At 36.6% G+C, this 26,720-nt stretch overlaps 1 protein-coding gene and 1 long non-coding RNA gene across 11 annotated transcripts in view; one reads left to right on the top strand and one right to left on the bottom strand.

The window, feature by feature from the left end:
- The window catches only part of Rbp6 (RNA-binding protein 6), a 598,400-nt gene that overhangs the window by 199,212 nt on the left and 372,468 nt on the right, over nucleotides 1–26,720 (top strand). The window lies entirely within an intron of this gene.
- On the bottom strand, nucleotides 12,434–26,498 carry LOC118445721 (uncharacterized). Of its 5 annotated transcripts, none has more exons than XR_014983396.1 (4): nucleotides 25,246–26,498; nucleotides 22,691–25,131; nucleotides 21,710–22,078; nucleotides 18,431–19,583 (listed from the first exon to the last, which is right to left on the bottom strand). It is a non-coding gene; the product is annotated as an uncharacterized LOC118445721 (long non-coding RNA). The 5 variants fall into 5 exon arrangements; XR_014983403.1 differs by having other exon boundaries at nucleotides 21,710–23,522; nucleotides 23,919–25,131; XR_004839368.2 differs by having other exon boundaries at nucleotides 18,431–19,242; nucleotides 21,710–25,131.

The raw sequence follows: 26,720 nt of genomic DNA, 5'->3' as shown, positions 1-26,720 counted from the left end.
TCCGAATACGCTCAGAAGATTCAACACAGAAAATAAAATCTAATGGAAGAATAATTAAGAAAAAGTTGGGAATACAAAAAAAGGGAAGAGAGGAAATAGAAAATTGTTCGGCTCATCGCAAATTCCAGCAAGAACTAAATACTAGATCCGTTTTCGCGATTTTATAGAACCGTCACTAACGAGAAGTTGTGAAACTATGCGGATCAGTGGATCTACCTTGCGTTCGGTGATCCTGCTTGCCATTAGCATCGAGATCCGAGGTTCACGGTTCGGTGAACCTTTTTGCATTCGCCTTCATGGTTCGATGAGCAACACGGTTGTTTGAATCTCGTGACGTTTTTTTAAAATTTCCTTTCGGCCGCTTCGTTGATTCATTCCTAGTGTACTAAAATACATATCTCAAAAATTATTAAGAAACGAAGAAAAGAAAAAGAAATATTCTTAACCTTGTTCATCACCTTTTGTTCGATGCGCATGTAAATTCAATGACAGATATGGACAAAATATGCACTAAATGCAATGAAGAATAGTATCTCCATCATACGTCTATCGTATCGGAGTATAAGTTTGTATATATTGTATATACATAATATCATATCAGTTTATAATATTTATTGTTATACCTCACTTATACGCAACGTAAAAATTGGCTTAGTGTGTGTCAAAGTATTAGTGTTAGTAGGTTGAACTCATATTTTTCAGTATCTCATATTTATATTCTTCATTGATGTTGACATGTGTCTTATAGTAATCTGTGATAGGCAGGATGCAGCGCTGATACACATTTGATTTTTGACAAAGAAAATAATAAGGAATAATAGATATAATTTATACATGTTATAACTGGCATATAAATTTGTGACAAAGAAACAAAATATGTTATTTTGTTATTATGATAAAGATAAAATTTTGAAGATGAAGGCTTAAACAAGATGTCGACTTTTTCGAATCTTTGAAAAAGTTTTATGTTCTATGCAAAAAATCGTGTTAAAAAATATTATTTATTTAAGAATAGTTCAAATATAAAAAAAAAAAATTTTTTTTTGAAATTTGAGAAGGCGATCTTGTTTAAATCTTCATATTTAAAATGAGACTTTGTTCGTAAAAATCGGCGAAGAATTACACCTAAATACTTTATTGGTCTAAATCATTATAAAACAAGGGGTAGATCTACGAAATTAAATAAATTCGTAGATCCACCGAGGAGACACGAAATATCAAGATATCTACTCGAAAGCAGAGGAAACATTGCTTCCATCATTACGATACGCGTATTCTGCGAAGCAAGAGGTGAAAAGAGTCTGTAGAAAGTGCTGCGTGTCTTTAGATGGACGGTAAAACGAGAAGGGGAGAAGAAGGAGCGGATGAAAGTGGGATTGCCGTGAGACACGCGGCTTGGCGTGCCTCGATTTTGCTCAGAAGTAAAGCGAGGTTACTTTAACTTCGAAGTACACATAGTCGGGTTTATTGAGCCTTGAGTACTTTCCCTCTCTTCTCACTCTATCTTTTCTCCCTCTCTCTTTTCTCTCTCTTTCTCTTGTCTGTTTCTTCTCTCTTTCTTTTCTCTTCTCTCTTTCTCACTCTATCTTTTCTTCCTCTCTCTTTTCTCTCTCTTTCTTTTGTCTGTTTCTTCTCTCTTTCTTTTCTCTTTCTTCTTCTCTTCTCTTTTCTTTCTCTCTTTCTCTTCTTATTCCCTCTCTTTTCTCTAAGTATCTCTTTCACATACAAGGGTGCCTTCCCAACACATAAAAGAAAGTGCACGAGGTATTCGATCTAATGCATTCGCGTAATAAACTTTATTACAATGTTGCTTGCATATGCAGATATTAGAAATAATATTTACCAAGTATTCATTTCGATGTGTATACTGTTACTTATATTACCATTGGCATAATTATGTGCACATATTTACTCGAACTTATTTAGAAATGTTACTTGAGTGGATTTGCTCATTGCGTAATTATGATCATCTTTGTGTCTATTCCTTTTCTTTTTTGTTCCTTTGTTCTATAAATAAAAGAAGAAAGAAAAGAACATGCTAAGACGCAATCCTGTCATAGATAGAGAAAATGAAAGATTGTTTTTCTTTGGATTTGTTAAAAACTGAATGTCAAGGATATTGTTTGTACCAAATCTCCGATAAAAATGTTGAGAGTTTCAATAAAGCGCTGTTTACATCCGGAGTGCATTTTTCTGTTATATTGTCGTCGTCGGCGTGTCGTCAAAAGTCCATGACGTCAAGTCTTAGTCTCGAACTTCGACAACCGAGCGTCAGTCTCAAAGCTCTCATAACAAACAGACTGGTGAAAAAGTTGGCGCTATATGCGAAAGTTCTGCAAAGTAAACTAGATATCGTACGAGTAGTATGACTTCACGGTAAGCAAACTGACTGGCTCGCTGACTGTCTAGTTCTTTGGTTTGCCGGTTTGCTTGCCGCGTCAGTTTTGCTGATTTAACTCTGCTCCCTTCGACAACCTCTTTTTCTCTTTCATTCTCTTAATTCTCACTTCCCTACTTTTAAGTCGGAGAAAAGATGTCCATATAAATTAGCTCGAAGAACAATTGTTGCTTTCAACGGTCGAACCATTTTCATTCTAGGCCAATTTCATTTCCTTTGATGGTACATGCATCAAGGAACCAACTGAGATAGTGTTTGCCGCTGCAGCTACTTAAAAGTTAGAAAGGGAAAAGTTTCCTTTTCTTAGACGGGCGATCAATGACGAAAAATTTTGATCGAGAACAGCCAAAGTCCTTGTCGTCGTCTCTCTTACTTTACGTACTTGAGGAAGATCGAAGTTTGGGGAATAGGTTCGATAAATGTTTCAAGATTGGTTAACAAGCGCTCCTGATTTATTCGCGAAAGACTGCTATCGGCTTCTCGTGAGATTTCTTTGAAAATCCATCTTCGAAGGTTGTGAACTTTGCGAGACAAAACGGTTCGATTGCCTCATAAAATATAATCATCGTCGGGCTAATATATTTTTTTTATTTGCGTCGTTTACTTTGGAACAATTTCTATATTACCGTATAGAAAAGAAACTCGACAAAATTTAAAGAAAATTCTATAAAAGGATCGCAAAGAGAAAACAATTGAAACGAAACGCCGCGTATGCCACATTCCGCAGGCTCATTTCGCCAATATCAAAGCTCGACAAAGTTCCGCGTTAATTACGACTCAGATTCGGAACGATAATTCGTCAGGATTGAAGTTATATAGCAACGGTGAGCCGACTCGCGAACTTTTGACGGGGATCTCATTAAAATCAGCCAAAAACGACCGAACTATTTAACTCGTTGCTTTTCAATTGGCAAGTAAAATTGTTTCGGCTATATTACGGAAAGTTTGACGATCGCAAGAATGGTAATACTCGATCAACGAGGGGTTTAGTAGGTAGGTGAAGTCACCCGGTAGTAACTCGCACGAGAAGGCTTGACAAGGCGATCGAATGAATCGCGAGCGATCTATCTCTTTCTCTTTCTTCCATCACGCGATTTCCATGGATAGGGCTAGTAGCCACGGTCACGAGACTAACAAAAGGAAGGAGAACGAGTACGCGGATCGATCTATCACAGTAAACGCGCATTTCTCATTAAGTACAGGCCCTTGCCCCTGAGAAATTATGAAGCGTGTTTAATTGTTCCACCTCTTTCGTTCCAGCTTTCTCTTCGGTTCTTTTAGCTTACTTTCAGATAGTGGTGTTTGTGCTTTCTCTCTCTCTCTCTCTCTCTCTCTCTCTCCCTGTCTCTCTCTCTTTTTTCTAACCATAACACTATATATTCACCACTTTTAATTGTCGTTACACCGATTCGATTTCTTTACGATAATGACTAGACCAAGGTTTTGCGATTTCTAAATGCACGAATGCATTTGTTTGTATTCTAACATTAAAAATAAAAAAGAGAGAAAGAAAGAGAAAGATGTAAGAAAAATTGAAAGTGCATCATGCTGCAGTCGAGTCCATTCTTTCACTAGTTTACGATTATTGTCTCGATTATTTTCTCTTATTATTTAATCAATCGATTGTTCGAGTGATAAGTGCTTAATAAAATATCATGTTACGACGAAAAGCCGATGTGAAATTTTATCGATAGAAAAAAAGAAAAGAAAGGATACGCTGTCCTTGAAGATCGAGTTGTCTTCGGTTTCGTTCAACATAAGCTTGCGATCGTAACAGTCCGATATCGATGCAAAGAGTATCCATAATTATGCGCGCCTCGCGGCTACGCGCAATAAATTTTTCAGATTCGTTCTTAAGATAAGACAAATCTCCTGTTTATCACCGAACGATAATTCACCGCGTGACTAGCTTGTGCCATTCGTAATATCGGACCGCTATGGCACGGATGCTGGTTACAGAGAGGAACATGGTCAACAAGTAGCTGCTCTCTCTTTCGCACACATTTCGACACGCTTTGCTAGCCACTATAGTGTTGCTCGAATTCCCACAAAAACTGTAATATACATTCGGTCGGTCGCCTTAACGGTCAGACCACTTATCGAAATTCATTTAGATTTGATGCCTTGCGAGAATAAAAAATCTTTTCTTTTCCTGCTAAATGTCAACTTTGAAAACTAATCATTTTTTCACTAAGTACTAAAATATCTGAATAATATAAATATACGTATAAACTATATAAATGTAAATTAATACTTACAAATTTAAAACGGTGATAAGAATAAGAATTGTGAACATAAATTTGTTACAAATACGTATATACATAGAATAATAATACGGTAATTTATCTTTTTAAAGAAAAATATAAAATAGATATACAGAAAGAAAACTAAAATATACTGCATAATATATATATATATATATATATACAGGGTGTTCAGAAGGCATTGAACTAATCTTATACCATGTATTACTCATGTCAAATGAATGAAAAAGTTCATATAAACTTATATCCAAAAATACATTATATATATATATATATATATATATATATAATATATATATAGTGAGTCGTATGCTTTTCATCTTTAAGTCTTACCAACTTGTCATCGATTGCCTCATGACATCGTTGTTTTGCCTTTTCTTTGTCGGCACTCACATAAGTACACATACATACTCTACACGAAATTCAATGCTTTTCGTACATACTTACACGACTTATATTTAAACTTACATGACACAGATTTTTCTATATGGACACCATATATAGACGTTTAATTATGATACGCGTTTCGTTAAAATTTCATTACGTACGGATTTATATACGGATATTACGTACGGATTCTTGGTATCATCACTCTGAGCTGTCAAACATGAGAGCTAGAATCTAAATGCTCTCTGGTGCCAAATATTGTCCGGCACCTAGTATAGAGAAAAATGTCAGTGTGCTTTCCGTCAAAGTAGAAATGGGTGCGAATAAGAAGAGAGGATGACTAATAGCTACGAATTTTCCTTGACGACGAAACAGCACACTCCGCCGCATTGGTACGCTCAAGAGAACGAGACACTTGCGAAAAGAGAAGAGTGTTTACTACGGTGTTATATCCTCAATCTTCAAGCGATGCGTATTTATGGCACGACGCACTTCTATGTCACATGTTAGTAGCTAGAAAATAAAGAGTAGGGAACTTGTGAGAAGAGTTTCGAACAAAGAGTAGACGCTCGTTTGCAATACCGGCTAAATATCGTTTTAATTTCGATAATAGGAATGCACGAGAGGAAGAGAGAGAGAGAGAGAGAGAGAGAGAGAGAGAGAGAGAGAGAGAGAAAGAGAGAGTCGTGCAATAATGTGAAAGCTCTTTCTAGCACAGCCGTGTTTTCGAATTATCGTTGATCGAACCATCCACTCTCTGCGCTCGCAAAAACGAGCCGACTCGATCGAGGATATGCATGTGAATCTAATTTCAATGAAAGCGCGCGCTCGTTCGTTTCACTATCGACGGAACTCGAACGTTAGAAACGATCATTGGCCACTCTCGGCTTAATGAATTCTCACCGCGAGTTCTCTCTATGAGTATGTATGTACATATGCCTCAGTGACGTTGCTTAGACTCCTACGCAGCATTTCTCTGTTGCTTTCTCTACTCGATATTTCTGCGATTGCTTACTATGAGTTGGCTCTTTTCAATTCGTGACATATTTACACAAGTTTGCTTTACTTATTTTAATATTAGAGATATTTCACGTTACTGAAAAATCTTTCTGACCTCAACCGATTCAGTTCATGCGATTCATGGGATCTTGCAATTTACACGAGGTTTTCATTTTTTTTTTTAATCATATTTCTTATCAGATTTATATTATTACTTTAAATGATACGAATGTACTCGTTTCATTTAACAAAGTTTCGAAAATCTAAAATGGAACGCTATTTTAGCACTTTTAACATATAAATTGCCTAATTGTGAATGTTGAGAAAAGGAGATAGAAAAAGAAAAAAATAGAGGAATTGAAGATGGAAATAAAGAGAGTAACACGATGGTGGTTTGCTAAATCCAGACAAGGAAAGACGGTGAAAGAAAGGTTCGAACTGCTCAAGTCTTGGTTGAGTTCGTATTTACATGAGAAAAGAGTCAAGGATTTATAACCCATATTAAACTCGCTACGGATGAATCGAGAACGCCATTGCATTCAAGAAATAGAGACAGGAAAAAGGGGAAGTAGAAACGTGAAAAAAAGGGAGGAATTTCATTTGCCGTCACAGTTAATGCGTGTCGATCTGCTTTAGTCTCGGATACTATACGTTTTGTACGAGTTCAGGTACTCCTAATGGACCGCGTAATTCCATTCGTTCTGCCAATTTTAAGATGAACAAAAAGAATAAGAAGTAACCGTTGAGTTTCGACGATTTTTGAAGAGAAAAATTATCATCCATTCTGAGGTTATGATCATATAAATGTGATGTATTCGACGATCGCATTATTGCTTCACACTTAATAAAAGACAGGCAAATTTTGTGACGTAATCAAGTACTTTTTTCTCTTCGACAATTGTTCAGCAAAATTAATCGCGTGCGCATTGTTTTTTAAATAAATATTATAAATAAAATGATATATTATTGTTTTGCAAACGTTTTAGATACATCTTTTCAGTAAGATATTTTAATTAGAATTACGAAAAAAAATTTCATAAATAGATATTAAATATGATTTATTAATTGTTCGTTTTTCATCTTATCACATAACATTTAATTCCATGATATTACATAGTCGCGCATAGTTCGTAAAGGCTAAGTACGCCTTTATGAAGCAGTATTCGCAATATTAATACTTGTGATATTAGTAAAGGAGATCAGCAGGAAGCTCGCGCGGTGTTACCGAAGCACCTTAAGGGGTTGTACATCTCCCATCGAGACTTTGAGGTCTGTCATGCGCTAGACAATGATGGTGTAGTACTGAGCTACTGGTGGTTGGTGGTTATGCTCCCTTCAGATAATATTACTTACAAGTCTCTTGGAAACTCCTTCTCGTCCGGACGATGTATAATTTCCTGAGCGATAAAACCAAGCAAGAGAAAGAGAGGTCATAAATTTTAACGTCGTAACAGCCTAGAAGGCTTAGCTTAATCGGTTAAATGATCGAAGAATAATTAACAATGTATTTCTTGTAACGTGAAAATTTGACTTCGTATTTATATTTACGCCAAACAATTATATTTAAATCTATATAATTCAAGTGAGGATGCATGACAGTGTCAATATTAACAGATCTTATTTATTATAAAAAAGAAAACTAAATTATATTATAGAAAAAAAACGAAATTACAGAGTTTTTCCATCATAGATGTATTCGCAACAGTTTCCTAACAACTTTCAACAATATCTTCATTTTTTTCCGATTTACTCTCAATAATGTCTTCATTACGCGCCGGTTCCCTAAAACATATTTTATCATTCTCATTCGTTCAGTTTATGTCATTCGAACTTTCATCTCAAAATAACACTTTTTTTTTCTTTGATAACACACTAACGCACATACACTTAGACTTTGAATCTTCTCTACAAATCTAAAATGTATTTGATTTCAAGATACGCATAACAGCACGATAAGAGTAATAAATTATGATAGAGGAGAGGAGTAAGTAGGAAAATTATAAGGACCAACTAATTTGCAGCTCAGACGGCTATAATCCGAGACAATGTTTTTTACAAAGGATATAAACGAAAATTCGTATAGGAAGTCCTCCCACGTCGCAATAAACCTCTTGTTGTGGCACAAAAGAGAAAGAGAGCGAATGAGGGCGAATGCCAAGTAAATTTACGTTGCATCTTATGAACTCTGTAAACCAACTGCGAGGAAGAGAACGCTTTAGTGTCGGATGCTAGCATCAGCCTCGCCTTGGAAACAAAACACCATTATAACGTATCACGTGGCCGGAGTTGGGTGGAGAGCACGTAGGCCTTTATAAATTTCCCTCGAAGCCGTTCTTTCTCCCGGTGGCATTTCTCGTGTCCTCCCGACTAACGGGGTATCTTCTTTTTCAAGGATTCTCGGCACGCGCATGCTGTGTCACCGTGCTGCGACGTCTTCCGTTTTCCTTGTTGTCTTAGCTTCAGACCTGTTCTACGATTTAGGGGAGAGGACGTCGCGCACGGACAATCCGTACTCGAAAGAATCTAACATAGAGGATGCGAGGGAAGAAGCTCGATCCCGATCCAGTTCGAGCGAAAGAAACGTCGAGTGGTTCTATCGATCCCCCATTGTCTGCTGATGTCATTGTTATCAATGACGTCGAGATTGGAGGTTAGTCGATGAATTTGAAGTACTCCCTCGGGAAAGATTTCTCCTCCTCTTTTTCTTTTTCTTTCTCTTTTTTCTTAGCCCCTTTTTATTCAGAAAGGAAGAAAATTCACAACGTAGAAATGCTGCATTTCAAGGATCTTTGGATTAGATTCGCAGCGCCAATATGTTAAATCGAAAGACGCATCGTTAAGGTCACGGAGACACCACTGGTCAGCTAGCTCCGAAACCAATCTGTCTTCTAGATCGTTCCTCAACTCCCTCGCTTTACTCGATTGGAACTGGAAGATCTAAATTTTCTTCCTTTTCTGTTCCTTCTGTTCTCTCTTCGATGTCTTTGTCCTTTGAAAGAAAAGAAAAAAGCGAGAAAGAGAGAGGACGAGAGAACACAGAGAAAAAAAACCAAGAAAGTTGCTTCGAATTTTTTACTTTTTGGAACGAAACGTTTTTTGGTTCTCTTTTTATGTTACAGATAGGATCGTTAAGAACAGTAGATTTATCGACTGGCTATCTATTTAATCGAAACAGTTCTCCTTGTGGAACTCGAAAGTGCGTATACGGAAAGTGATGTTGCAATAATGAAGATCCTCTTTTTCAAACATAAAATCGTTTTACGTGAATTGAATATATTTACAGAGACATTCTTCAAATTTTCAATGTTAATATATACTTATTGTATTAAAAAAAGATGTACCGTGCTTGATTCAGGTTATGTCATCGTTTAATCACCTTTATCATGCTTCAACAATATTTATTTTTTCCAAAAGTGAAAATGCAATCGATCTTGCGAAAAGTGAGAATGCAATGATCGTTAAATTAGCTTATATTAACTATGGTGATATGGTTACATGGTAACATGGTTACACAAATGTTTTGATATGCCATCCATACAGGTTAAACGACATTTGGCTTTTGTTATGTCTCTTTTCGTGTCTTTATGTTATTTTGATCTCTTGTTCATTTTTAGAATTTATTATTTAATGAAACATATATTAACATATTGATAATAAATATATATTTTTCTATCAATTATCTAACATAGAAACTGCAAACGCTGTTTCTATGAATATATGCAGAATTTGGCATTCGAAATGATGGAGATTCATCGTTTGGAACGTTCAACTTATCATTTTTCTTCTCGACGGAAAACCATCGTTCTTGAAAGCCATCGTTCGTAATAACTATGAAAGCCATCGTTCGTAATAACTATGATCCTTTTCTTTCTTTTTTTCTCTTTTATTTAAATCACAGAAGATAAAGCAATCGTACGAAAATATTTTATTTGTTTTTAAAACAGCTATCAATACATTGAGATATTAATTCGATCGAAATAATTCGGCAAATTATTATAAACACGTACTATCAAATCTTGGTATATTTCGCATCGAATTTAGACACGATTCGAGTGTACTAAACTGTCAAGTTTGTCAATTCGAACGACATCGACGAATTTTGGAAACAAGAGGGAACATAAATTGAAATGAAATTGGAAAACTCCGTTGTCATATCGTTTTAATTATGATAGTAACGTTCGACATAGGTAATCTATGACGTATAAACATGAATTTATCAAAAGGTATTTAATCAAATGCCATAAAACTACGTTGTTGGTTATCTTTTTTTCATCTCCCTTTTCTGTCATACTCGAGCACAGAACAAAAGTCGAATATTTCTGACGGGACAGGGTTTGGTTTGGTGGCGATCGCATGCACAGAGAAAAAACGACAGAGGGAGAAAAAGAGAGAGAGAGAGAGAGAGAGAGAGAAAGAGAAAGAGAGAGCGAAAGAGAAAGAGAAAAAACCGGCCACCCTGCTCCTATTTCATCTTTTTTCCTACATCCGTCCCGTCGTTCCCCTCTTTATCGTCATCACTTTTCTCTCCGTTTCTCCCTTTCTTTTTCTCTTTCTGTCTGTCGTTCTTGTTTAAACGTCACTATTCGCGCTTTACATTTAGGTATTGTATCGTCCATTGTTGAGATATCGAACACCGTGCGCGGCTTCAATGTAAATGACGTCAAGCGAAAAAAAAGAGAGAAAGGACGCGGTAGTTGCGTGAAGAAAATAGAAAAAAATGCTAGAAAGGATGGAAAGGGAGTAAAGGGCACAACCGATGCTATGTACCATCGCGTATAGTGATGCGACAAAGGAAAGGCGCGACGCGCATTTTTGCTCTCTTCAGTGAACTCGCCCATGCGTGTATTTGACACCTACAAACACGCTCTTCTTCGTGCAAATGTTTCAATTTTTCCTGTTCCTTCTCCCTGTCCATAAATTATTTCATAATTTACGCGATAAACTAAATCATTTAGTGGTTTGTACAAACTATTTTTTTATATACATTTTCTTTCTATATTTTCATAAATGGAAATTACAAAGAAAAGAAGAAAGAAACAAGATATCTCTATTCAGAAAGTATTTTCATTTTTAATAAATAGACATTCGTGGGAAGGTTGGCCTAAAGGCTTATATAAATCAATAGTTATAGAGGAGTTGGCTACAAAGCGAAAAACCCGATTTCGAATTCATGTTTAAATTACCTGAAGGCTTAAATTTTTTCGTCTGTCTTATATTTCTTTCGAAATTTCGTCAATTCCATTTTTATAATTTGTGACTTTACTTATTTCAATTAAACGAAATTATGTGATAACTATGGGAGCGATGATAATATGGTGATTGCATAAAAGCTCGGCCTGAATCGCTCCTCGTGTTTTTCCGCATTTCCGATAAGAGTGAACGCTATAGAGTATCAGTCGATGGTCGGACAGAAAAGTTTCTAGAAAAACTTTTCAACCAAGGGTCAAATGCAAACTATCTGGAGTCGTTGCTATAGAATTTTACAGGAACGGCAGTCATCGGATAGGAGAGAGAGAGAAAGAGAGAGAGAGAGGGAGGTAGAAGTAGAGAGTAAGAGGGTAGAGTCGAATGGTCGAGTGTCGGTCGAATAGAGTGGATTCTGAAATTGCGGCCCACATAGCGGAGTCAAAGCCGCATACGGGGCTTTCTCTCTCTCTCTCTCTTTCTCTCTTTCTCTCTCTCTCTCACTCACTATCTCACTCTCTCTTTCTTTCTGTCTCTGTTTCTCTTTGTCTCTCTGTCTCTCTCTCTCTCTCTATCTTTCTCTGTTTCTCTCTCTCTCTCTCTCTCTCTCTCTCTCTCTTTCTCTCTCTCAGTCACTCTCTCACTCTTTCTTTCTCTCTGTCTCTGTCTCTTTTTGTCTTTCTCTGTCTCTCTCTGTCTTTCTCTGTTTCTCTCTCTATCTCTACTACTACTACTACTACTACTACTACTACTATTACTACTATTACTACTATTTCATACCTCATGGTCATTTCCCAGCTACCCGTAGTTTTTACTGGCCATGGAACATCAAACGTATAAAAACGATAATAGAGTGAATGAGAGAGAGAGAGAGAGAGAGAGAGAGAGAGAAAGTAGAATGAGAAAGATTTCGTATGTTTCTAGGACTGGTGGACCATCGGTAGAATCATACATGGAGTTGACATAGATCCGCGCTAAATCACGGCTCTGTTGTCACGCTCTATCTATGGTTAACGAGAAAACAAAAATAAAAAAAAAATACAAAAGAGGAAAAAGAAATATAAGATAAACAAATAGATCATTGCGCTCTTACCTCTCTTACTCTTTACATTGTCCTTTTCAACTTGAAAGTTCCTTCTAATAAAAAAGGCGCAATATTTCAAGAAGGAAATATCAATATTACCATATACCATCAATATTGCCGTATACTATCAGTAATACCATCAAATTATACCATCAATCTGGTTATTCGGAAGCTTCTGTAAAATAAGAAAAAGGAAAGGCGAACGTGCCGAATAGAATAAAGTTGATTCGTGACATAGAAAGTGAAGTAAAAATGCAAAAGTGGAACAAGTGGTGCTATGTTAGTCCGGACGAAGAAACAAGGTAGAGAGTCCAGACAAGGTAGGAAAAAGCGAGGCTTGTGTAAAGCCTGTTAAGTCGAAGATACGATCGAAAGGAGTGTGTCAAAGCTAGCTCAAAGCTGGTTACCATTCTGAATCTCTCCACTTACATGTTCGTGGAATATTCACAGAGAAGAAGACTGGCAACGGTTAGCCTACTAAAACGAAATTCACCTCCATGGAACACGAATGTTGCATTATTCGGGATAGCGGCATTCGAACTTGCGGCTTCGAGCTTGAGATTCTCCCACTATCGTTCGAAACCACAATGAAAGAATTAAATCCTTGAAAACACGACGCCTGTACCACTGGCTTTTAACGTTTTCTTCTCTCTTTCTTTCTCTTTCTTACCCCTTTCTCTTTGTCCTCCTTTTCTGATTATGCTTTTCTTTTTCATTGACTTTTTTTGTCTTTCTTTATATTTAGAACATCTCCATTAGGATATAATTAAATCGAAAGAAGACGTAATCTTGAGATGACGAACGAAATAATTTTGATTCAAATAAGAAATTACTTTATCATGGGTATTCATTAGTGTTTTTAAGTAAACCTGTTATACTTATCTACATCTCGAATGTTATAAATTTAATTTGTAATTTATTTACAGCGACCTTAACAACTTCCTTTTATGATTCATAAATCGAAGCATATAATCTACTTTAATCGAATTCAGTGATTCATATACTCCCAGTTTGAAGAGTTAAGTCGTCCGTCTCGGTATTTCGTTGTCATAAAATTCGAAAGATTCGTTTAAAACTTTGCTACAGACATCTCTCACCCATTGTAACGACGCGTTACATGAATGCTACTCCTTGTCATCGTGGAGATATCATTTTTTTTTTCTTGTGATCCTGAAGAGATCATTTTCTAAGCTTCTTAGCATATATATATATATATATATATCGCGCATCAAAAGAAAGGCATCAAGCAAGTCATTATACATTTTTAAGTGGAAATATTCATTCGTAAACGTTCTAATTCTTTTCTCGTTTGTCGCTAAGCATTATTCAACGATTCGCTATGACATAAGTATATGTATATGGAACATTGTAGTATCGGGGAAAATCGAAATGAAGGAAGTAGAAGCTTTTGGTTGTGGGACGTCAGGTACTACAAGGAAGAAGAGAACAGTTGCGTTTAAGCTGGAGGTCGCTGGGCCTCGACGTTTCATTTCCGTCGACAGGACGGAAGTTTCCACCCCCGGTATAGAGGAGTTTGTCTTTTGTTCACTATGGGGCGAAGTATAGGCAAACAGAGCAAATGGAAGGAGAGACGAGCCAAGAGAGTTGGAGTGAGAAGACGAGTAAGGGTAAAGAAGACGAGAAGGGGTAAAAGAGGAGAAGATCTGGCCGAGAGGACCAGAAGAGAGAGAAAATACTAATAGTAGGAGGTAATGCCATAAAGGAAAACGAGCGGCTTAAAGAGTTTAAATATACGCTGGAAATTAAGGTCGCTTCTACGCAAACGTAAACCTGACTATTTTCTTTCTAATCTTTTTTCCGTCTTCTTGGGCTACGTTCCTTCTTTCAACCGCCGCACTGTATCGTCGCAGTGCATTGGGAGAAAAAAACGACTAGGAACGACAAGGGGAGTTCTTTTTCAACGTTTAAACGTTTCCTGCAAGTGCTCGCTCGCTCACGAGAGAGGAAAGAGAGAGAGAGAGAGAGAGAGAGAGAGAGAGAAATCGAGTCGAGTGTCTCTCGTCTACGTACGTCCACGTTCTTAAGAAGAAGGCAAGGGTATAAAATATGGCCAAGTCTCTTTTGCGCTAGGTGTGCACGGCATTTTGATATCGCAAAGTGCTGCATTTTACGAGCCTTCTAAAAAAGAAGACGCTCCCGAGTAGCCAGTTGGTGTCTTTCTACGTTCGTAAATAATAACGATGCAATGGGAATAATTCTTATCGTAGCATGTATCTTCTTCTCGCTCTTTTCAAACTTTAAGATATCGTCTTTCGCACAAGCGAACTTCCTTTTCTTCGTCTATCGTTATTTTGTTATTTCTGATGTTGTGAATCGAGACTTTTATGGACGATCAAAATGTACTAAAGTTGAAAGCAAAGAAAGTAAAAGAAAGAGAAAGAGCGAACAAAATCGCACAATTTCGTTTCTCGTTCTTTTGCTAAAAGAATGGGACTGTCTTTGAGGGTTCAAAGTGGCCGAGTTTATGACCACCACTGAATCGATTTGGCACAGCATTCTTTGAATGACAACAGATCGAATTGGTTGCTCTTTACGATTTTGATGTTAGGCCAACCAAAGAGGAAGAGTGAGAGAGAGAAAGAGAGAGAACGTAGGCGTCGTCGATTCAAAATAGCAACACTACCGAGACCTATATTCTACTTTTGCTCGTGATCATATAGGAATACATATACAGGATGAATCTAAATTCAACCGACAAACCTCCAGTAATTATAAAGGACAGCCAGCTAAATAATTTGAGATAGGAAATCAATGGTCAGAAATCAGTTGTTCACAAGAACATTTATATTTAATATAAAAAATTAAATTAATACTACAGTATTCTAAGCCTCTATCTGGATAGGAAACTGTAATTAGACTACCTTAGTGTTTAAGTAAATTAAGGTACAGTGCGAGCATATATTTTCTATAGAAAATAATTTTATTATCAAATTCTTTCACCCTATTGGTAAAAAACAAAGGATTTCGAGCATAGTTTACCATCTCAAAATACTTCAAATAATAAAATTCTCCTATTAGCTAACACAGTTTGTCAGTTGAATTTAGATTCACCCTATATATATACTTATGTTATATCTCTCATGGTCAATAGATAAGTAGAAATTATTATAACTTGACTTTTTTTATTTGGTGTCTTTTCTGTTGCATCAATTCGAAGATAAATTAACGATAGAGAAGAATCATTAATGGAAAAGAACATTTAATTTATAAAGCAAATGTTATTTACAAAAATTTGTAAAAAGATATAATTCGATGGATGGCTTTATGTTAAGCAGTACAGTTGGAAATTACGAGAAAACTAGAACGAACAGAATGCAGTTGTAAGTCATATAGGAGTACATACATTATATTAAGCCTTGTCCTTACTGAAGCAAAAACAATAATGTTTCATATTGATATTCCATGTATCTTGAAAAAATCGCCGTTTGTTACCGGATCTTTCTGCAGATTTCTGTCGTCAGGAACGAATACTGCCGCTTATTGACTGTTTCCATTCGAAGCGGTAAAAATGAAAAAGAAAAAAATAGAGAATACGTGGCAGCAGAAACAAATGCTCCTACAATGTATACATAAGTGTAGTCTTAAAACCGAAACAAAATAAAAATGTTCCTGAGATAATGTTGCTTCAATGTGGACAAAATATTTCTATAAATTGCTATATCTGTTTGTTGAAAATGTTTTGAAACATGCAGTGAACAAAAGGCGACAGAAAGTCTCTTATTGTTGCTTCAATAAGGACTTTAAGGCTTAATATAAAATCATTTTATGGATTAATCTTTTCCATATCTTCGTATATACTATTCGTTCTATCTCAACACGATCGGCTGTAGAAAAAATTACAAATTAATTTCTACTGGTCTTGTCTTGCTGACTTCACATTAATTTATTCCATTAATATTAATTATCATTTGACTACAAAAATTTTGTTCGATGATAAATGCGTGTAAAATCCTTTCACAAAATGACGCCATATTCTTTTCTTCATTTCGCGTGTCCGCGTTCTTCTTCTAATGACGCTATGTTCGCTTTACATGCATACATTCGTGTGGTAATCAACTTTGCTGAAACACCCTTCATTCGTGATACAAATAACAATTCTACTTAGCACATTGTCTCTCTTTGAGATCATCGATATCTGATTTTTCCGACTCTACTTAAAAAATGTAATATAAATTAATAGTATATTATATAATATATATATAAGTACATTCTGTTTTATGGTTATTCTTAAAAAATGATGAAATATATTATGTCGCCTGCTATCCGATTATAAAGAAAACTTAATTCCAGATTCAATATGTTCAATATCGTACACGATATCTTAATCAATGAATCATATCTTAATCAACAATATAAACAGCAATTTGCACAATTAACAAAAAACTTAAAAAGTAAGAAACAGTAATTTATTCAGTTTTCTCAGCATAATGTTAAGTTAAAATATATATGTTGTTGACAAGATAATATAAAAGATAGTTTAATAGTCGCTTTGAAGAAATATTTTTTGCTTGATTAACGGTTGCCCGATTATCGTGCGAATACTTTATGCCCGGCAATTTTCCAGTAAATCACAAATTAAGAGAGGAGGATAAGTATCGAGCCCATTAAAGCCAACAACGTCAGGAGCGGCTGATGCAGCGTGGCGCGTCAGCAGATTCTAATTTTGCAGGCGAATATCGCGTCCTCGGCATTCGCCTAACATGCTATTTATCCATATCATTTTCTTTTCGTCTTTTCTCGCCATCTTCCTCATAATTCTCTTTACATGTAGCATCAACGATCGCGCACGTTACGTACATTCCATTCTCATTCTTCTATCTTTTTTCTAGTTCCCGCAAATATTCGTTTGGGTGTTGAACAAAAAATCAACGAAACCAAAGCAACGAACGAACCAACGAACGAACGAACGGACGAACGAACGAACGAACGAACGAACGAACGAACGAACGAACGAACGAATGAACGAATGAACGAACGAACGATCGAACGAACGAACGAACGAACGAGCGAACGAACGAACGCGGCACATTAATTGGAAGCCGGTATTTCGCTTTCCACCGCAATAATTGCTAGACGTATCAGTAATATCGAAGAACTCGTTTTCCAACGGTGTACCATCGACACAAGGACGAATTTCCTCTTCCTGCCTTTACCACTTTTCTCTTACTCTCCTTTATCTACTTCTTTCTCATTAGTATCCGTTGTCGAAGTAAAATCGAAATTCTTGAGAATCAAGGAAATTCACGAATTTCTCATTTTCGGATGCCTTCGAAAAGAGGAACCTCCAAATCTCCTGAAGCGACTGCTTTTAAATGGGCGTAGTTAAGAAAACAATGAGTGACCTATGATGAAATGAGGTCCGCCGCTTTCCGATGACTCCTTCTCATGTCTGTGACATTGAAAAATTGTTGAATTGAAACAATTGATTCCATCCAATAATGAATATCGCCCGCTCAAATCAAATTCTCTGAAAAGTTTTCACGAGAAAAATGATCGGGGATATTCTCGGAATCTATCGCTGACACATCGAGAAAGAAAGAAAGATAGAGAGTTAGAGAGATAAAGAGAAAAAGATAGGACTGATATCGGGGCTAATAGAACGAGTTGCACCAGGGCACCAAGCTCCAAGCCAAGTTTAGCACCGCGGAATCCGGCCCAAACACAACCAAAATAAATACTAATCACAAATCTTAATCAACGGATCCAGGTTTCTATATATAAGTATGGCTCTCTCATTCTGATGCCAAAGCGACTCCCGAAGTTATGTGTCATCGTGAATAATATTCCCTTGGTCTTAAACTACGAATTGAGCGATTAGTATTAATTTTTTTCAATTGGAAGATATTTTTTTGAACAAAGCCCATGTTTTGATCAAAAATGTTTCAAACATTTGCATCTGTATAGTTTATAAGTCGAATAATGGTAAATCATTAATTTACAAGACATTCGATGTTGTTACATAATTTACGAAAAGAGGCAAAATATTGACTTTTCTGCAATATAATAATTAAAAATTAAATTTAATATGAATATATATATATATATATATATATATATATATATATATGTTAATATATGTATATATATCTAAGATTGATTACAAATTGATAGTGATTTACTAATTAATTCAGATATCGATTTCAAAGCAGGTTATCGTTATAGATAGAAGCGAATATTGAATCTCGTTACACAAGTGCGTTTGGCATGATTTCCTCGTGATATTCCTCCTCGAATACTTGCGCATCTTGATACTTCCTTGCCTCTTACGTGTACCTTAACTATATATTCATGCGTCTAATTATAAGCGATCTATGTTTGAATAAGTGACCGATATTTTCTGGCATTGACAATACTATCTCTTTCGCTCTGGTTAAAAGTACTAGCATTTATATGACGTGTCGAGTTATGTTGTTTCGTAATGAAGTTATCGAATATTTCGATCTCATAATTGTCATTCATACCGATACCTTGTAAGAATGATGCGAATGAAAGATTGATTGGAGACTTTACGAGCTGCCATCTTAGATTTTCATGAATAACATCGTTTCTTCGTATATACATACAGCTTCCTACGGACAAATTATTCGTCGAGGTACGGGACATATCCTCTTGTTTTGCACTTTACGTCGTATTAATATGTTGCTTTGACGTCACCGATACATTAAATTCAACAGGGAGGACAATTCGAAGTTAACGAAGGTTAACTAATGCGTCTATGCACGAGTTCGCTCATCTTCGCTTTCCCCTTCGTTCTCTTCATTTCCCCCTTTCTCGATACCAATATCGCCTTGCGTAATCGGCTTTTGCTCGGTTAGAAATAAAAGCCATTCCAGTGAATCGCTTTAAAATGCTCATATAACTTCGTTCGATATTTTCGAACATTTTGCCAATGAAAATCCTCACGACTGTGAATAGAAAATATAATTCGATTTTAATGACTTCGCATTTCGACGATTTGTTTCGCATAATTCAATTAAGTGTGCGTGCCTGCTCTTGATACAGTTAGACGTATATGAAATACTATTATATACGACGGTAGTGGATATAGAAAGAAAAGAAAAGAGAAAACTAGTGATTCGAGAGAAAAAAGACAAAGAGATGAAAGGGCAGGAAGAAGGTGAGAGATAACGAATGAAAACGAAGCATACGCCAGTGAAATCGGATTAAGACATCGAGCTGGATATTGCATTTTTGATCGGGTTCTGCTAGTCCAACGGCCTCCACTGCTCGTAACCGTCGGTGTTTCCTGTTGGATTGAATTATTAAATTCAATTTTTCGAGTACTGAGAGATTTGAATTATTAAACTAGGCTTGGCGCAGAGACTCTTTGCAATCGCGGTCGTGGCCTGTGTTTTTCTATCTATCCATCTCTTTCTTTCTCCCCCTTCCTCTTTTGCTAGCTGGCACACATACTCTATTCTCTTTTTCTTTCTCTCTTTCTCCCTCTCTCTCTCTCTCTCTCTTTTTCTTCTTCTATTTTCTTCTGATTTCAATCACTATCTATTTTTCCTATTTTATCACTAGACTGCGCTTCAGTTTAGTTGCGTAGGTAATTTCATATCGTACCATTGAAAATTAATAAGGGACAATTCATGATATTTATGCGATTTTTCTCATTTTACCATGTCATCAACTTCGTTCTCGCAGTCGTAGTAATTATAGTCGATACTCAATAGTAGGATCTATGGTTGGGTGGTTTTTAGAACGATCTTATAGGAGTTCAATGATACGCTCGCTGAATCTTCATCTCGTATGTTGATAAGAAAAATAACAAAAGGCTCTATTTGTACAAATGAAGTTTAAATAATAGTGATTGTTATTGTTGAACCGTTTGAAAGAGCTATGAATCGTCTTATACGATAAACGAAACTATTATTTTACTCTCAACATACTGGAATCAAGTAATGTCTAAGAATTTTAAATATCTTATGAGATGCAGAGTGTATGGCGACTCCATTCGTAAAAACATTCGCTCGTGTATTTTGTCAATCGCGGAAAAAACAAACGTAGATAAACGATGCTAAGGGAGAGTAGCTGATCGAAGAGAGATCGATCGAGATCTTCGATTGGACGTATCTCTCTCCAACGGTATTACCGCTATTCCTATTACCGGCCAGAGCAGTAGGACTGTTCTAACTCTCAATCCAGCAGTACTCGAGACAGAACGAACGGACAGAGAGATCTAAAGAGACAAAGAATAGAGGATCTTTACTGGCTAGTTTTCCGCGCGATTTCCCGCGAGAAAACGAGAAAGGATTGAGGATCCGAGATTGGAACGGGACGAGGTGGTTGTCACGGAAGCGAGGAGCTAAAAGAAAAGACGGAGAAAGAGAAAGTCGAAATCGAAAAAGCTCCGAGAAAGCTTCTTAAGTGGGTAGTGCGGCGAAGAGCCGAACTGTTCGACGGTGAGTTAAAGGTAAGAGGGAGAAAGATGGATAGAGCTGGAGAAAGAAAGGAGAGAGAGAAAGGGAGATGGAAACAGAAGGAAAGAGCTAGAGAAGAGAAAAGGGAAGAATGGAAAGATATCAAAGAAGACAATGGTGTAAGTGAGACGTAGAGTACTGGCTTAGCGAAGCGTATTATCGTATGAGAATCTCTCATCGGATCCAATAGTTCGAGCGCGCGGATGTGGAATAAAGCTCATCAAGGATTCAGTCCGCAATCCGCATTCGATGAATTAAAGATGTCTCCAAGAGTAACAAGAATGGATATCCCCTTTATATATATATATATATATATATATATATATATATATCTTTCGTTACTCGCATTTACGCGAAGCATCGCAGATCTTGGTCGTTGCACCCGTTCAGTGGTGGTTCTCTTTCTTCCCGCTCTCTACGAAGTCCCGTAGACTTTTACCCTCCTCATTAGCAATGGGATTAAGCTCTATCATTATACGACCATCGTTCATCGTCGGAAAAGGAAGAAGTTCTATGGATTTTCCTTCGGCTTTATGTCGAATTCGATACCATAAATTGTCGAAGAAGTATCGATGTATAAAGAATAGAAGAGAGAAAGAGAGAGAGGGAAGAGAGAGAGAGAGAGAGAGATAGAGATAGAGAAGAAAAATATGTGAGTGAAGTTCACAGAAAACTTGATGAATCATTTACGAACGAATATATTTCCTTACTATAGCGAATCTTGGAAATATGAGATATCTTGAAAAAGGATAGATTATGTTTCTTGAGTCTTGGTTCAAGACGTAGAAAGGGAGAGTTTAATTCATAATAAAAGAAAGTGTCAGCGTAAAATCCTATCGCAAGGTAGCTACGATAAATTTGCCTGGTGGTAAAGAAGATGGGGTTGAGGTTGAAGGGTAGAGGGAGGTGCTAGAAATGAGAGGGCGCCAGGGGTTGAGTAGATTTGTACCTGCGTGGTTGCCATCATTAGAATGGTGGGCCATAGCTGCAATGCGGGCACCCATGCGACCGAGTGGTGGGGATAGAGTGGTGGCTAGATACCCACTATGCATCGAGTATGCACTATCGCAACTCGTAGAAGAACGGGTTTGGCTCGTGGCCAGGTAGGCTTCAGGTTCTGTCATCCCTCCTACGTTCCTATGTAGCAATCTATATGTGCCTACCAAATCAACTCCTCTTCGTTCCTCTTCTTTCTCTTCTACCTCCCTTCTTCTTCTTCTTCTTCTTCTCCTTCTCTCCACCTTCTTCTTCTTTCTACTCGAATCGGCCCTCCAGCAGAATCTACGACTATAATGTCAGTGTCCTTTTTTGCTATTTTCTAGAATATAAATAGAAGATATATAAATAGGCTGTCTTCTTTTTCCGATCACTTTTTTATCCTTATTTTTCGTCGACTAACATTATATCTACGTCTTTGTTAATTATTTTTAAAATATTTTTTAACTAGATTTAAGATAATTTATTTCAATATTATTGTTCGTAAACTCATTTCCATTAAACAATTTATTCCATGCCAATAAGTTCAAGGAAAGTCCAAAAGCAGAATTTGATTGATTAAATATTCTGAGAAAAATGGATTAAATTTTTTCATCGATCAATCTTCTTGAAGTTTCACTTGCTGACATGCAATTGTAATGCGTAATCCGTAACGCATTGCAAGAAAGCAACTTTCATTATCGCAAAATTATTATTTTTAACATGCTTTTAACTTTTTCCTTTATTTTTTACTTTTTTATTTTGTAGAATCGTTTGCACGTTTTGATATTAACCTCTCATTATTATTCGAATGTAAAATGTTTGCAAAATTGAACGATTTGTGCATACAATCTTATATCTCAATACTTGCTTGAAAGATAAATGATAATATCTTCCAGTTTTTTTATCTTCTCAGGTCGGTCTAGTTCAAATTTCAAGACAAATTTGTACTTACGGTAACGGTTAATGGCTATTCATAAAAATAAGCGCGTATCCACAGCACTGTCTTTTTGGAATGCTGCGTGATGGTTAAAATAGACCGGCACGCGAACGAAAACAACATGAAACATAGAGTTATACGCTCCCCTCTTTCATCTCCTGCTCCTGTTTGTTCATCTTTCTCTCTCTCTCTCTCTCTCTCTCTCTCTCTCTCTCTTTGCATCTCTGTACATCTTTATCTTTCTCAAGCTATAAAGTTCGTCCAGGAAAGAGGTCTACGTACTACGTTTCTCCTGCCAACAGACTGAAGTTTATTTATTTATTACTGTAAACGGACACGTACGTCGTCGAATAATCATAGTCCTCATATTGCACTGTTGAAATGAAAATTTACTTTAACAACTGATCTAGCGTGATGAAAGATTAATCGTTACGGAAGATAATGACAATCACAAAAAGTATAAGTAAAAGTCATAGTTCACAATATTATCATACATGCATATTTATCTTCAATTTTTCTACTCATCTTTTTCGTTCCGTCTTGTATTCGCTCTCAAGTTTAAATACAATACTAAAATAATAATCTATTATCGAAGACGCGGCTTGTCTTAACGAGTGGAAAATCTCATCTTTCTAAGATCATAGAAAGGTGGGTACTCCTCTTGTTTCTTCGCTCAAATAAGGAGCCATTAATATAACCCTGGATTGCGCACGTCTCCGCTTTTTTTCCCAACCTCTCCTTTCTCGTTTGCTTTTTCACGCAGCAGTAACTCCGTGTTTATTTAAATAATGCTTTAGGTTGAGCTTTGAGCGTCCTTTGGCGGAGAATAAGTAATCTTGATGGATTCCTGGATGACAAGAATGAGTAGAAGAGAAGAGGAAAACGATGAGAAACAAGAAGTAGAAGAGGAAGAAGAGAAAGAAGAAGGAGAAGGAGGTATAGGAAAGAGAAAGATGAAGACGTAGATAACCTTTGCGAAGAGGATGAGAGCATTTGGGATCGCGTTCGGAAAGAGTGAAAGAGAAAAAGAAGGAAGAACGGAGATATGAGATACAGAAGGATGAGAAGAAAGGGGTAGACAAGGCCATTCGTTTCAATGAACGGTTCTCCGGAATGGGGAACAGGCTTCTCCGTTCCCTCCTTCCAAGTCCCTTCCTCTACTCGATCTCTACTTCTCTTGAAGATCTCAGCATCCATGGAATAGAACGGGATAGAAGCCGCGTATATAGAACTTTATACGAACCCTTCTCTGAATAGAAAAACACTCGAACGGACCAACACCTTTTTTCTTCTTTTCTCGTTTCCTCACCGACGTACTGCTGCTGTATTCTTGCGTGGTTCTTCCACTTCCTTTTCTTTTCCTTCCTCCTTTTTTAGTTCTTCTTTTCTCGCAACCTCGGCATCTTATTTGAATGAAAGCCACCGCTACGGTTTTCCGTCTTCTGCTTCTTTCACTTTTTAAATATGGCGACCAATATATTTTGAGAACTTGATTCTATATTGCAAGTTTTCCTGAGAGGTAGGATGTAAAAAGGAAACATCAGAAGAGAGAGAGAGAGAGAGAGAATGAGAGAGAGAGGGAGAGAGAGAGTGGAAGGGAGGAGTTAGAAAAAGAGAGAGAATACAGCATCCTCGACTCGTTTCGAGGTGCCTTCAAATTTGCTTGGTTGGGCAATTTTCGGAGGCACTCGATGCTGGCCTGCTTGAGCTTAGAAACGACATGAAATAGCGACTTAACTTTCGCCTCGTTGAAGAAATTTTTACCTTTCTTCATATTTCTTTCTGGATCTTGAAAATTAGAATTATTGCGGAAACGTTATTTCGTTCTTTCAAAGCGATATATAGATCTCAATAGTAAAGAAAATTAGCAAAATTGATAGTAATTTGATTGACTCTTTGCGCTTTGATGGGTGAATTTAGATTTTTATTAAATATTCACATTCACGGTATATGCCACGTGCTTACTTATTAAAGAATACAAAGGTATGATTAATGTTGACAAATGCGCTAGTCGCAGCGTAACATATGGCGTATCACATCGTACTGGTTAGCTTCAAAAGTATAATAATATCATCGATTTAAACTCGACTGATCGCATGAGTTTAAAATAAAAGATACATTGTCCTATCGTCCTTAGATTAGATTACTTCTCTTGACTCATACGTTATCATTTTCTTCTTTCAATTTGAATACGAATTATCTTTTATTCTGCATATCAAATGGCACTCGCTCAGTTGTTTATATTGCGCCAACAGTCCTTCTTGCTCTCAAACTTAAATGCATCTAGTTCGTTGCTTTAAGATTTACTAATTTACTTTAGATTTACGATATGAAATTCCTTTTAACTTGAACATCGTTTGACGAAACGCAAATACGTGTAAGTAGTTCGACATGAACATTTATCACGCGTTTTCATCATTCGTAACGTTTGTAAACGTGTTCCTTGAATTTACCATCTAAAAGAAAAATCGGCTTTAAATGCTTTCAAAATGATTTTATGATGAATTTATTTTTACGTGACAATTTTTTAGTTTATGATTATATATTTAAAAAATTTTTAAGAAACTTACAGAACATTTTTGAAATCGCTCAAAATTGTCTATTTAATATTCGACCTCTCTCATTAAAAAATTGTCCCATTTGCTCTCGTTTAATCATAATTATGAGAACGGGAGACCTTCTTCATGTAGAGAAATTTTAGCTTAGGCAGCCGTATCACGTGGATATGGTAAAAGGCCAAAGAACTTGGAAATTCCTTTCTTCCTTGCTTGCTATGTACGAGCGAGAAGGCAAAAGAATGCAAGGAATTGTGCACTAGCGCCGATTCTTCGCGTGAAAAATAAGTCGTGCTGAGGAACAATTAAGGAAATGACGCCCGTAAATTTTCGCGGGTTCTCGAGGACGTTTTAAGAGTACCTTCTCGCAAACGACGAAATTGCTTCCATCAATCCGCGCCGAGACAAATTAAAGAAGCATCGTCGAGCGTCCCACGGTTTGCTCCTCTTCGACTTAACGACATTTTCATAGCTCAAACGGAGAATAATGGAATGGTAGAAGAGAGAGTAAGGATTTAGAAGTGTAGAAGAAACGATTCGATCCAGGACAAACTTCATCGTTTTACGCTTTTAGAGATTCCTGATCGTTTCACGTTTACTTGTCAGTCAACTCGGAAGAATTCATATCCAACTTTATTGTCACTAAAATTTCATGAAATTTGGCTATCGAAAGAGAGAAAATTCTATGTAGATCTATCGCAGAATTAATAATAATATTTGATAGCATTGTAAAGATAATTAGTTCTGTATGTGTGTGTTTGTAAATCTTTAGTTAATAAGTTATTTACGATCGATACTTTATGACTATAATATCGTGTTTCGGCTAAACAATACGTTATCATAATTCACCATTTTCAGAGATATCGTCGTAATTGTAGAATAATATACCGGCAGTAGTTTAAAGCGAAACGTAATAATTTAACTAATTATAAGATATTACAGAGTGACTAATGACTAAAGAAAGTCAATTGTACATCGGTGTAGTCGCGGAAGAAACAAATCTTCTCATTCGATCTTTCCTCTGTTAAAGTAGTGATCACCATCATAGTATATTTCAAATTTTCTCTCAAACGCGTCCGTGTGAACTATTTCTGTTGAATTCTCCTTAGTAAATCCGTAAAGATAACCAAATGAGGAAGAAACGCGTCGAGCAAAAGGAAAATTTTCGCATAATTTTCTCTTTTCAACCTATCACGTTAGCGTATCTTCAACTTATCGAAGAAGAAGAGCACTTGCAACCGAATAGACTAGTAACTACCGAGCATTACGAGGTTTTCAAAGCAGTCTGGATAAAACAGCGTATAATTAGATAGAGTGTAAGATATATTTGGAGCTTAGCCATATTGGCTCACCGCCAGGGTTCACCATTTTACGATATAACTACGCGTTGCTGGGAGAGAGAGAGAGAGAAAGAGAGAGAGAGAGAGAGAGAGAGAGAGAGAAAGAGAGAGGTGGTAAAGGAAGGGAAGATCGGAAGGGAAAGGAAAGAG

Source organism: Vespa mandarinia, chromosome 1 (genome assembly GCF_050613455.1).
Source record: "Vespa mandarinia isolate Hongniang chromosome 1, ASM5061345v1, whole genome shotgun sequence".
NCBI classification, from domain to species: Eukaryota; Metazoa; Arthropoda; class Insecta; order Hymenoptera; family Vespidae; genus Vespa; species Vespa mandarinia.
This window is presented reverse-complemented; position numbering and strand designations above follow the sequence as displayed.